This window comes from Puntigrus tetrazona, chromosome 6 (assembly GCF_018831695.1).
Source record: "Puntigrus tetrazona isolate hp1 chromosome 6, ASM1883169v1, whole genome shotgun sequence".
In the NCBI taxonomy this organism is placed as follows: domain Eukaryota; kingdom Metazoa; phylum Chordata; class Actinopteri; order Cypriniformes; family Cyprinidae; genus Puntigrus; species Puntigrus tetrazona.
This window is the reverse complement of record NC_056704.1, coordinates 23,134,114-23,146,961: the sequence shown is the minus strand read 5'-3', so window position 1 is coordinate 23,146,961 and position 12,848 is coordinate 23,134,114. Positions and strand designations below refer to the sequence as shown.

The 12,848-nt window shown below is 35.1% G+C and overlaps 1 pseudogene; it reads left to right on the top strand.

Moving 5' to 3' along the window:
- The window catches only part of LOC122347532, a 663,620-nt pseudogene extending 651,339 nt beyond the window's left edge, over window positions 1–12,281 (top strand).
- The last annotated feature ends 567 nt before the right edge of the window (window positions 12,282–12,848 follow it).

Below are 12,848 nucleotides of genomic sequence, written 5' to 3'. Positions count from 1 at the left end.
GTTCTATATCTGGAATACAGAATCCTCAGTAGACACAGCAGATTTAAAAATCTTTATTAATTTATTTTTGCATGTGCCATCTGGTTTTCATGTTTTTTATATGCACAACAATTTAGTAAATCACAGACTAAAAGTTTGCTTCACTGTCAACATGAATGTAGTTAGACACTACAACAGTTTTGAGACAGCATCAAATGTGCCTTGATTTCCTTTTAGTCTGTTATCATTTTTTTTTTTCAATTAGCCTCTAGCTTTTGCATTTTCGTTACCTTAATCTGTGATGTGAGGTCAAATGCAGTAGCCAGGGGAGAGAAACAAAATGCAAATATAAACAAATTTCACCCCGTCAATAGACACAGTAAGACATTATTAGTAGTCAAAGTTGACGCTGAGCCAGAAAATTAAACCGAATTGCACTTTTTTGTGTTGAACTATAAATATTCTTTAAAAACAAATTTGTTGTTGAACTATGCCTATTTAAATGGTGGCTGTAATAGCAACTTGTTTCATTCAAACAGAATAAGTCAAATATTATAAATAAGTAATATATTAGCTGACTAATGAATTTGTGGACATTAATGGGCTTTCCTGAGATAAATACAGCATCACCTGATTTTTTGCAAGTTGATATATTGGCTTCCTAGCACTATTTGAGTGATTCCTGGAGACATGATGCATTTCTGTAAGTAATTTCTGTTTCTTTCAACAAACCTTCTGTTGTTCATTCATTCATGAGTGTCAAAACAATAATTATTATTTGTTTTTTGGATACAATTGAGTATTGAGTAACAGAAAGGAAAGCTAACATTGTTTTATGTTAAAAGCAAAATATGTATTTTGTATTTAATTATCCATATCATTATCAATTAAAAGCAAAAAAACGATTAACAGTTTCTGCCCTTCCAAACTACTGTATTTCAGCCAAAACCAAATATAGCTGTTTCAGTGCAATTTTTAGTTCTACTATAATGCATTAAGATATTTGTGTTTGATATGTTGTTTACAGAAACCTTTTTCCCCCCGAATACACAGATCATGTTGAATTGTTGTCAGTGAAGCAAGTTGTTTGTTCGCAGGCAGATGGTGTCACATCTACTATCAGGGGCTAACAGGGTCATGCTAACCAACGATACCTTGACCCCTTTGATGTGGGAATTGTTGCTCCATGCAAGCATAAAAAGGATGTGTGGATGCATACGTAACATATCCACCAGTAAAAGGCAAAGTCCACGCAGAGATACGCAGAAAGAATATTAAAATTCGTAATGATATGAATTGTATGTGACATTTCCCAAGATATATCTGTACATGCACAAAATAAAATATCACACTAAACCGATTCAAAGTATCAGGTTAGACTAGGAAGGCACAAATTATCTGCTTCTATTACATTGCATTTGGCATTCACAGCAACGCACATCCACTCTGCTTTCATTATGTAGCATTTTATATTCATTTTGCTATGTAGCAATAGCCAGTAAATCATATTGTAGGCCTTAATAACAAATAGCTCTGAATTAAGGGAGACATCCAGATAAATGTTGTGACAACAGAATTAAATTTGTGTAATGAAGGTTGCTACATAGATGAAAATTCGCCCAATTAAGCATGGCTAGTTAGCACACAGTGTTTTCAGCAAATATTTACCACTGGTTGCATGACCGTACCAGACTGCTACCAGACCCAGTGTGAATTTCATCTGCTCACTTCCCCTTGTACATTTTCAGCAGCTCTCTATAGCAACACTTTAAATTTGCTGCAGTGGAACTATGTGCTTTTGTAAATGAGCTATTAGAGTCAGTGGCCACATTAGCATGTGCCCTTTTGAAAGATCTTACTAGTTATTTAACAACAAGCAGTTTCTGCGCATAAAGCAAATGCAAGCCATCCAGTAACTCCTTGGCTCAGGGATGTCTAACATTTCATGAATGCATTAAAGGGGAAAAAGGATCTCCTTGTTGATTCTAATTGATTTGTGATCCTCCTTTAAGACTTAAATTGCATTAAGTAAAAGTGTCTGTTAAGTGTCTTAATGTAGCGTAATGTGAAAGAAATGTTGCTATAAAGTGTTAGAATTACTTCTAAGTGAATTACTTGACATTGAATTATTATGTAGAGCCTAATTGTATTTCTAGACGAGCAAGGAATTATTTCTCTGAACGCGTTATAGGCAGTAATCATCATTATATTATTAGCATGGGTGTGTTACAATAACATAGCATTCAAGAAGAGTTGTATATATCTTCACTTTTGTGCACATGGTTGACCAGAAAAAAACTGCAGGGAAACTTAGTATTCTCGTCGTAAGTCGTATCTGACTTATGAATGTTAAAAACCATGTATAAGACGGCAGGGAGTAGCTGGCAGTAGCAATTTTTTATATTTAAATTACAGAGCAATAATATCAATTTAAAGAATATACATAAATAAAATATAAATGTTGTATAAAAACTGTATTATATATTCACTTGCACTTATCCACTGTTACAAATAAAAAAGTTCTCAAGAAATATGTTTTGAAAGAAATAAATGCATTTCTCAAGCAATGACACAATTTATCAAACGTGTATTTACAGTGTTAATAAATGCTGTTCTTTTGAGCTTTTTTTTATTTTTGCATTTGCATATTGGCAAATGAGCATATTACAATGATTTCTGAAGGATCATGTGGCACTTGGAAATCCAGCTTTGCATTATAGGAATACAAAATTAAAATAAAATTGTAATTCTATTTCTTTTTATTACATTTTGTATTATTATTTCTTTCTTTTTGATGAAATAAATGACTTCTTTTAGATACATTACAAAAGCATCTCGGTGCTATTATACTTTACATTTAATTATTCATGCAGTCTAAAGAGGCAGAATGCAACCCATGGAAAAAAAAAAGCCCACAGTCTATCAGTGCAACAGTGCCTTCTGTTAAGGCGATAAGTCATTAACAAAGCAATATGACACATTTCCCACCTTCACAATTTTTAAGGCTGTTTTTAACAATCAGGTGAAGTCTCACAGTCTCAATTTACCCCACATGTGACGTGGTTCACTCTGTTTCCTCTGAAGCACCTAAAGTCACACTTCTGAAGTCACACTTCTTGTCATCTCACCTACTGGCAGTTTAAAAAAAAAAAAAAAGATCTTGAACCAATCAAGATAAGGACAAGACATGTTTGATGTAGCTATTATAATACTGTCAGCGCATATATGTGACATATTATTCACAGGCATAGCGAGATGCACTCCATTAGTGCATCTACAAAGTCAGTACTTGGCAAGCAGTTTTATCACTGATATAAAAGACGTTTTAGGATTCCAAAGTAACAGTCCATCTTTGATATTATTACAATGCAGAACGTGTATAGAGTTTAGTGATGCATATAAACAAGATCAAATTGTAATGCGTGTGTGATGTTGCCTGCAAGGATCATAGAAACTTGCCAAAGAATGAGGATAAGAGGATAAGAATGACAAGGTCAGTTGATTCAACTCAAAATTACGTTATATGAACATCAATAGGTTTTCTCATGTGTCCTTTAAGGAAAAGAGTTTTGCTCTTGGGTGAATTGCAAATATAATCAATAATAATATGAGTCTGCTTTACATCAGCCGTCAGGATTTGTATGACTAAAAAGATCAATGCAGGTCTCCTTGAAATAGTCTCTCGACATCATAATCGGGCATGACCACCATACACAACTGCTGAATAGCTTGTTGAATTCAAAACCGCAATATCATATTTTGTTTGCCTTGGTTAGAGAGTTGTTCTTTTTTTGTTCCACTGAAAAACAAAATGGTCGTAGAATCAATTTTTAGTCAGGAATTGCTAGTAAATTTCACAGTTATAAAGAAACAGCAAGAAACATTGAATTGAAAATTAAGATTTGAGGTAATAAAACTGAAACATAGTTAATTCTTTTTATTTACAAAATTATTTACTGTGCATTTAATACTTAAAATGGTCATCATTTACTCAATCTCAAGTAGTTCCAAACCTGTATGAGTTTCTTTCTTATTTGAAGAATGCTGATAACCAGACAGTTGCCACTGACTTTAATAGTATGGGAGAAAAAAAATTCAGTGGAAGTCAATGGCAACCAGCTGTTTGGCTACCAACATTCAGAATGGTTTAGAACAACAATTAGAGTGAGTAAATAAATAAATGAGCACTTTAAAGTGATTATAATAATAAGTTGATGCATAATAATTTTCAGACGCCTTAATCCAGAAAATAAATGACTGTCAGTTTATTATAAGAAATCATATATAAATACAGTGCCTTGCGAAAGTCTTCATACCCCTTTTTCATACACTCCTTACACCATAACTGTATAGCAAAAAAAAAACATGACATATTGTCATTTATCTGCCACTCTTCTTCTCTTCTTTTCACCTCTAAAGCTCTGTCAGGTTGGATAGAGGCAGATACACATGTTCAGTTTTCCCCAAGAAATATTTGTTTGGGTTCAATCCCAGGCTGTGTTTGGTCCACTAAAGGACATTCACAGAATTGTCTATAAGCCACTCTTGCTATGTGCTTAGGGTCATTGTCCTGTTGGAAGGTGAACCTTCGGTCCAGTCTGAGTTTCTGAATGCTCTGGACTGAGTTTCCTTTAAAGCTATCTCTATAGTTTGCTGCACTGAGCGTTCCTTCTACTCTGATGAGTGCCTCAGTCCCTGCCTCTGAAAAACAGCACCACAGCATGAGGCTGACACCAGTGCACTTTACTTTTGGGATGGTACTCTGCAGGTGATGAGCAGAACTGGTTTCTTTCAAACATGATGCTTAGAATTGAGGTTAATCAGTAGAATCTTGTGTCTCAGAGCCTGAGGGTCCTGAGGTGCTTTTTTGCAAGTTCCAAGTGTATTTTCATGTCTCTTAGCCAAGGAGAGGATTGAATCTTACCACACTGCCATAAAGCCCAAATTGATAAAGTCTTGCAGTGATGTTTATGCATTTGTAGATTTCTTCTATCTCCACATATGATCATGAAGCTCTACTAGAATGACCATCAGGTTCTTGGTAACCCTTCTAACCAAAGCCCTTCTCCATCAGTTGGTCAGTTTGGCCAGGAGGCTAGATCAAGGAAGAGCCCTGTTTTTTAACCTTAACTTCTTCTGTTAAGGTTAATAGAGACTACATGCTTCTGTGACCCTTCAATGAAGCATTTTTTTTTTTTTTTTACTCTTCCACAGATATGTGGCTTGGCGCAAACCTCTCAGTTCTTCAGGCAGTATCTATTCATCTTAATGTATGGTTTTTGCTCTGATATGCATTATCAACTGTTAGACCTTTCATTAAGACACGTGTGCCTTTCCAAATCATACCCATTCAATAGATTTTTTCACAGGTTCCCTTCACTCTAAATGTAGTAACATCTACAATCTTTTTTTTTTTTTTTTTTTTTAATCTGCAGATATCATGCAGCTTAGTTTATTATTTCTGGCTATTAGGCGGAAGGAGGCTTTTTTTTGTTAGGATTAGTTAATGTATGCAGCATATTCCTTCAGGCTACCTTTTAATGACAATTACATTTTTAATGCCTCCTGACAATTTCTGTGCAAGGTCATTTAATTTCAGGGCAGATTGAGCCAGAGAAAGCACCTCTGCATATCCAAGTTCAATGGGCCTTAAGGCCAAATGGGCCCTAACAGGTTCAATTATAACACAGAAACATATAAATCTGTGTTTGCAATACGTGTTGACATGCTACAGCGCTGATCAATATAAAGATGAAGATTTCACACTGTAGACTGCATTCTGTTAACCTTTTGTAGCATATTTATATTTTTTTACATTTAACTACTTAGTTGTTTCAGTAAAATAAATAAATAGCACTCATGAAAATTGCAAAAATAAATAAAAATGGGGATGCTTTTATGAGTGTTGGCATTAGTCGCTGTGTGCACGTAATGATAGCTGAGCTGAGCTGAATGCGCTCATGCATAAAAAGGATTTTAAAATGTTACTCTGAAATGCGTAAGAAACTTATTTCAGCACCAAATTGTGCTTGTTCTTTTATCCGTCTGTGCGGTTAGCCAAAGCTCAATTATCCATTTTGTGCCTAAAATCATTTGTTTAGGCACACGTGTGCAATGACTGTACTCTTAATGTCAGGGATACACAATGTTCGCAGCTGTAATATGTCCAGCATCATTATTATTTAAACATAATAGAACACACATAGCACCCATCATGCAAATACAGTGGGTAGAAATAATTAAATAATAGAAACCATTTGGCGAAGTGATATGGAACTGTAATGTGGTCAAAAAGCTGCTTTTTAGTGCGGTTCACTGAAAATATTCGCACACTTTGAAGCATTCTTCAGCCAATCAGATTCAAGCCTTCAACGGTCCCCGCAGTATAAATATATATAATTTTATATCATTTATTTAATATAATTTTTTTCAAGCAGAAACAGTTTTAACTATATCTCTGAGCATTGCTTAGATATCAATCATTTATTTACACTTGCATTATTTGCACATAGTGTAAAGTTTTGTTGTTATTTGCACAATATGTACAGCACTTTATACTCTAAGTACAGCTTTTTTCACTTATGTTGCTTTCTTCTATTTCAGCCGAATACAAAGCGTCATCTATAAGTAAGCTCATTTCTTGGATGATTTCCCCCAAAAGTAATTTAAGCCTATAGGTTGTATTACAATGGTGTTATGTATAAATTTGCTTGTTGCAAAGAGCTGATGTGTACAAAATAATATGACAACACTTTACATTAAGGTTTCATTTCTTAACAGTAGTAGTTGAACATGTGCTAAAAATGAACAATACGTCTACATAATTTATGTTTTGTTTTGTTTTTTTTTACATTTTTTTAAATCAAATGCTGTAAATTACCTTATGCTAATGAATGCTTGCATTGTTAACAGCGTTAACAAATAAGACCTATAAAGTGCTACCAATAATATTGTGCATCATTTTGCTATAAATGAGACTGCATTGCACCTAATGTATTTGATATATGGTTTTTATCTTTAAATAATTTAGCATGATTGATATTTCCAGTAGCATGTTACCATGCCTTGCAAATGCTTTCACAACCTTTAAAAATGCAACATTGAAATCTACTTCTTAGAGACATTTTTATTTCAAACTCTAGCTCATATATATTTTAATATAACCTTATGTTAGGAACGTTCCTAGCAGAGATAAAATGCTGAAATTAGCTTTTTGCATAAGTATCCTGTCCCTGCATCGCAGACGATCCCAATCTACGCAGATGGAAAACAATTGCCCTGATGAAGACATAATTACCTCACAATTGTGCACTGCCTGCGGATCATTAAAATAACGACCACATTTTCTGGATTAAAAAAAAAGAGTAACCCTACAGTAAAGGGATCATTATTCAGGTGGTGAATATAAAGTACATCTTCAAGGTTGATGTACTTCAGTGTGACGCAACCAGTAAATAAAATCTTTAAATCACTGTAAACATGATGAATGCAGCACTTCAGGTGAACATAATGTACATACAGCTGATACGTTTCTTATAAGGAGAAACGCACTCGGGGGCGTTGAAAATAATCACTTGCATCCAACATTGATTGATACGCACTGTGAAATGCATCAAAGTACGCATACCAGAATACAGCATTTTAGTATACAAGGTTCAATTTCTTTTTCCTCTTCATGGCCATATGATGTCAAACATGTTATACTCTGCAGTGTGATTCATTTAAATGTTGTAGCGCAAAATCAAGAAGACAAGAAGCTTATTTGAACTGTCGTTTTTCAGTCTTTCTGTTTGGTACAGATGCATTAAAATGCTGCTAAATTATTGTAAACAAAGCCTGACTAATATATGTAACCGCTCAACCTGTGTTTCAGGATATGTTGATGATAACTAAACAATGAAGACAGGTAAAGACTTTAATTGTTGGTTATTGCTTGGCTTACTGTTAGACCTAATTGTTAAACTCAATCACGTTCCATTTAGCTTTAATGCTTAAACTGTGCATATCAATTAGCTTATAACAGACAATGCATTGCGCTGACTTTTGTTAGAGCTGCTAAAGACACAAAAAGCATGCATGCCACATTGTTTTTGCAAATCACTTGTTTGCACAGGGCTTTGTAGGTGAGAAACTCTACACTGGGGAGAGAACTAAAGATAGCAACAAATTTGTTTTTTTTTTGTATTTTTCAACCAACAGAGAGTAGGTATGAAAACTTTCAAAACAGTGCATGGCCTAGATTACATAAACAGAAACACAAATTGGGACAGCCGACTCAAATAGAACAGTATAAACCTATGCAAGATAAGATCAAGCACTTCTAATTAAATTTTTATATGGAGAAAGTATCAGTTAAATTTGCTTTGTGTGACAATGTCCCTACCTCTAAACTGAAATGGAGCTATTTATCAGACTGTACTTATGGGTCAGTGCTCCATTCGCCGAGGGAGAGTCCAGATCGGAGAACCGCACCAGTAGCGTTGGGTCAAATATCACCTCACCTTACTTATTTCAACGGCTCTGCATGATTGCATGAGGTAACCTTTTGATCTCCATATAACGATGCAATGAGCTTGAATTTTCCATTGACCCTTCTTCTTTGGCAAGGTTATTACATGAATAGCTGAAGGCAGTGTCACTCATGCAACCTTTGCTGATTGTTTGCACTACACGGCTTTTGCAAGATGGATGCCGAATGACAGGATTAGGCTGCTGATGATGGGTTTTTGTTGAACGAATGCTTTAATAGCAGACTTGTCACTGTTTGCAGGTGACTTGCATGTTTTGGAAGGTATTAAACTGTCCTTGTGTGCAAAAGGATACAACAGTCTCAGTCACGTAATCCATACTTTGGTATAAAGAACGACAGAGTCTGATATCAAACAAAGACACGCTACTTGACTCCTGACAAATTAATAGGGATATCAAAGACGTTGTTGTCGCATTGGAAAAGGACTTGATGAGAAATGAAACATGAGGTACTGCGTCAACGCAGTCTGCTTTTGATAAAGGTCCCTGGGAAAGTGTATCTTCTGAATTACCTCATGAGTTTCACTTCGAAAATGCTATCAAAAAAACATTTTATTGTTAATATATTTAAAGGAATGTTTTGCCCAATCAAGAAAATTTGCTGAAAATGCATTTATGATCAGGCTATCCAAGATCTAAGTGAGTTTGTTTGTTTGTCGTAACAGATTTGGAGAAATTAACATTACACCACTTACTCACCAATAGACCTTCTGCAGTGATTGGACGCCATCAGAATGAGAGTCCAGACAAATAAAAACAAGTAATCCACATAAAAAGCTGCATGTTTGTAAGACACAAATGCATCATTACCCTAGTTTTTACCAGCTTTAATGCTTAAACTGTGCATACCAATTAGTTTATAATAGACAATGCACTGACTGTTAGAAGATAGAAGACTGCTAAAGATAAATCATGCATGCCACTTTGTTTTTGCAAATGACATGTTTGTACAGGGCTTTATAGGTGAGAAACTGGGTAACTGGCTATACTGGGTAAAGAACTAAAGTAAACGTAAAGTTTTTTTTTAAATTATTCCTCAATCCATAATCAACATTCCACGATCCATATTTCTTTCTCTAATCAAAAAGTAATCTTGTCTGAATCAGGAGAGAAATATGCACATATTAACACAATTTACATGTTATTTTAAATTTTTACAAATTTAAATAAATATTTTAAATAAAATTTTATTCTTACAGAATGTTTAAATTCAACCAAACCTGCTGTACAAAAGTAAAAAGTAAAATACAATAAAATTAAAAGCAAGCACAAGAAAAAAAAAAAGGTGGTGGCAGGCAGTTTCATAGCTTAGGACCAGCTACAGCGAAGGCTTTACCGTGGTATTTGCAGAAGATGGCCATTTTGGGATCTATGTAATCTAGCCGGATTGTAAGTGGAGTAAATTGGTGAGATACATAGGAGCTAAGTTGTTAAGAGCTTTATAGATGAACAGCAGAATTTTGTAGTTGATTCAATATCGAACTGGTAGCCAGTGCAATGTGAATAAAATTAGTGTGATATCATTTGTGATTTCATGTGAGTAGGCGGACAGCCGCATTTTGGACCATTTGAAGGTGAGAGATAAAAAGAGAGAAGTAACCCGACATACAAATAATAACAATAGTCGAGTTATGTAGAAATAAAAGCAAGAAATTGTTGCTGCTTAAGAAAGGTTTGACTTTAGTTAACTGACGAAGATGATAATTTGTTTGTCTAATCTGAGACTGTTATCGAGGTGGAAACATCTGAGGTAAGATATGACAGTAAGTGTCATTAAGTAACATCAAATTATTTATGAGCAGAACTTTGATTTCTTGCAGACAGGCTTTCAATCTTTTAAATGTTGTCATTACGTGTATTATGTAACATCTGCATAGCATAGTGGTGCACACCCCAAATTTACTCATAATAGATCACAGAGGTAGCATTTACAGCGAAAATAACAATGGTGCTAAAATCAGTCTCTGGGGTGCACCACAAGTAAGTTGAGCCATCGAAGATGAAAGGGCACCTAAACTAACAAAAAAAAAACGGACAGAAAAGAATGAAACCAATTAACAACTGTAACAGTACTAGCTGGTAATGTGGGAAGAAAACAGGGATGTATAAAAAGTATTATGGATCATATTTTGGCCCGAAGCAACAGTTTAAATTACAAACAAGTATCTTTTCATTTCACAAGACATTGATAGCGAGACATTGATAACTGGGTTGTGTGATAACTGGATCATGTGGATTATTTGTGGATTATTGTGACGTTCTGATCTGCTGTTTGGATTTATGACGGCACCCATTCACTGCAGAGGATTTGTCGCTTTCATTTCTTAAAATCTGTTTCCGATTGAAGAACCAAATTTTCAGCTTTTCATATTTTCAGCAAATTTGAATTTCCTTTAGGCACTTCGGAGACTCAAATGATCTATTTTTATCTCTTGCAGGACTCAGCCCTAAACAAACGTACATCAGCTACAGCAACCACGCAATCTAGGTAAGTGATAAAAGGCCACTACCAAATCCCAGAAGTGACCCCTGGAAGAACGCATTTCAAGATAAATCACTCTCACGTTATGTCACTTATGGAAGTGAGATGGCGGATGGTTGGAAGACCCCCACAGACATGTTTCCATTAATGAAGCTTATGTGAAGTCACACAGGGAGCATCTGGGGAGGCCGAGACTGTTGAGACGGTGTGTCGGAATGACGGTCTGTCACCCAGACTATTCCATTACAGCTTGCTCTATCTATTCCAGATGTCATTGTTAAAGTGATACACACTAATTAAGGACAACATGTCAGTGTCCGCTGTTTCATTGACGCTAACACTCTGTGGTGGCTTTAAAAAAAAGAAGAAGAAAAAAAAGTATTTAAAAAAAATCATTTGGAGCTTTTTCCTCTTGTTTTCTCCTTGGTGATGACAACAGCAAAGACAGTGACCATTGTTTACAGATGTTAAGCATGCTGGTTTTGACATCCTGTGCTGTGTTGTTTTTTTCTTTCTTTATTTCTTTTACTTTTTTCAACAAAAAAAAAAGAGAACCTTCTGGAATGCTGTTGAACTATGTTGCTGTATTGTTACCTCACCATGGGCCTTGTGAAACTGTTGAAGATGTACGAAGTGCTCTTTGGAGTAATGTTTGCTTGTGCATAAGTACACACCTTTTGAGGAACTCAAATTTGCCCTATTGTCAAAATGTGCTATAGTTGTCACAGCCACCTGTGCAAATCTGAAATCACAATTTAGAAATGGTGTGACGTTCGTTCGAAAGCTCGAGATATCGGAACCAATGTTAACCGGACCGGTGCGGCACGAGTAAGTCAATTTCATACAAACACAGCTATCGAAGACTCTTCTGTGGAAATTGGAATAATCACCACTCTCAAGTAAACCAACAGTTCCGAGAAGCTCGGATGATGGAGTAGATGGCAGGATCCTGTATTCATATCTGGAAATGTCAGGTGATAGAGAGAGACAAGCTGATTTGTCTCTTTTAGATGTTTGTGAATTTAAGATTCAGTTCTTATGATTTCTCCTCTCTTCTTTGTTTTTGCACTGTTTGTGCTGCAGAATAAAATGTCTATGTTGACCGTGATAAATGGCAACTTAATGTGTGTTCCTGATTGCTAATGTTTGCTTTTCATCCTAAAAGAGAAAAAAAAAACGTCAGAAACAGTGCCTGAATTAAAGTATTTGTAAAATAAGACATATGAGGTATGTGAAGCATGTTAATTTTTATACATAAATAATTTCTAATAAAGAAATTTTTCAAAACTCATCGTTTTCTGAAAAATCCTCTCTGCAGTGTTGGTGAAGTGTTGGATGTTTATGTGACGTGGCTTGGGCGTACTGCAGTATGGTTTCTGGGTTGTTCTGGGTGGTTGCTAGGGCATTGCTTGGCTGTTACTATGGTGTGTGCTGTAAATCTGTGGGATTTTACTTGCTTTTCCACCGAAAGTCGGATTGCTTAGAAAAGTGATAGCGCAGCTCTCTTTTATAACCCACACATTTTGAGGGAAGATTCGGGTCTGTGGCTAAAATTTGGCTGCAGGAAGAAAAATCTAACAAACAGTAATACTTATACAAGCATAATAATTATAATAATAGACAAACCCTAATCTGAATAAGTAGATTCAATTCTATTGCTTTTTAATTTAAAAATTTTGTATAAAACCCATGAAACATGCAGTATTTAAAACAACCAAGTTGTATTGTCTCTTATTGTGCTAATACACTATTGTATCTATTTTTTATTAATATTCTGAGTCAAAAACACAAGAGGAGTGTTCTCATGCTTAAATGAAATATAAAATATTCTCTTTTGTGCATTTAAATTTCCTTCAAA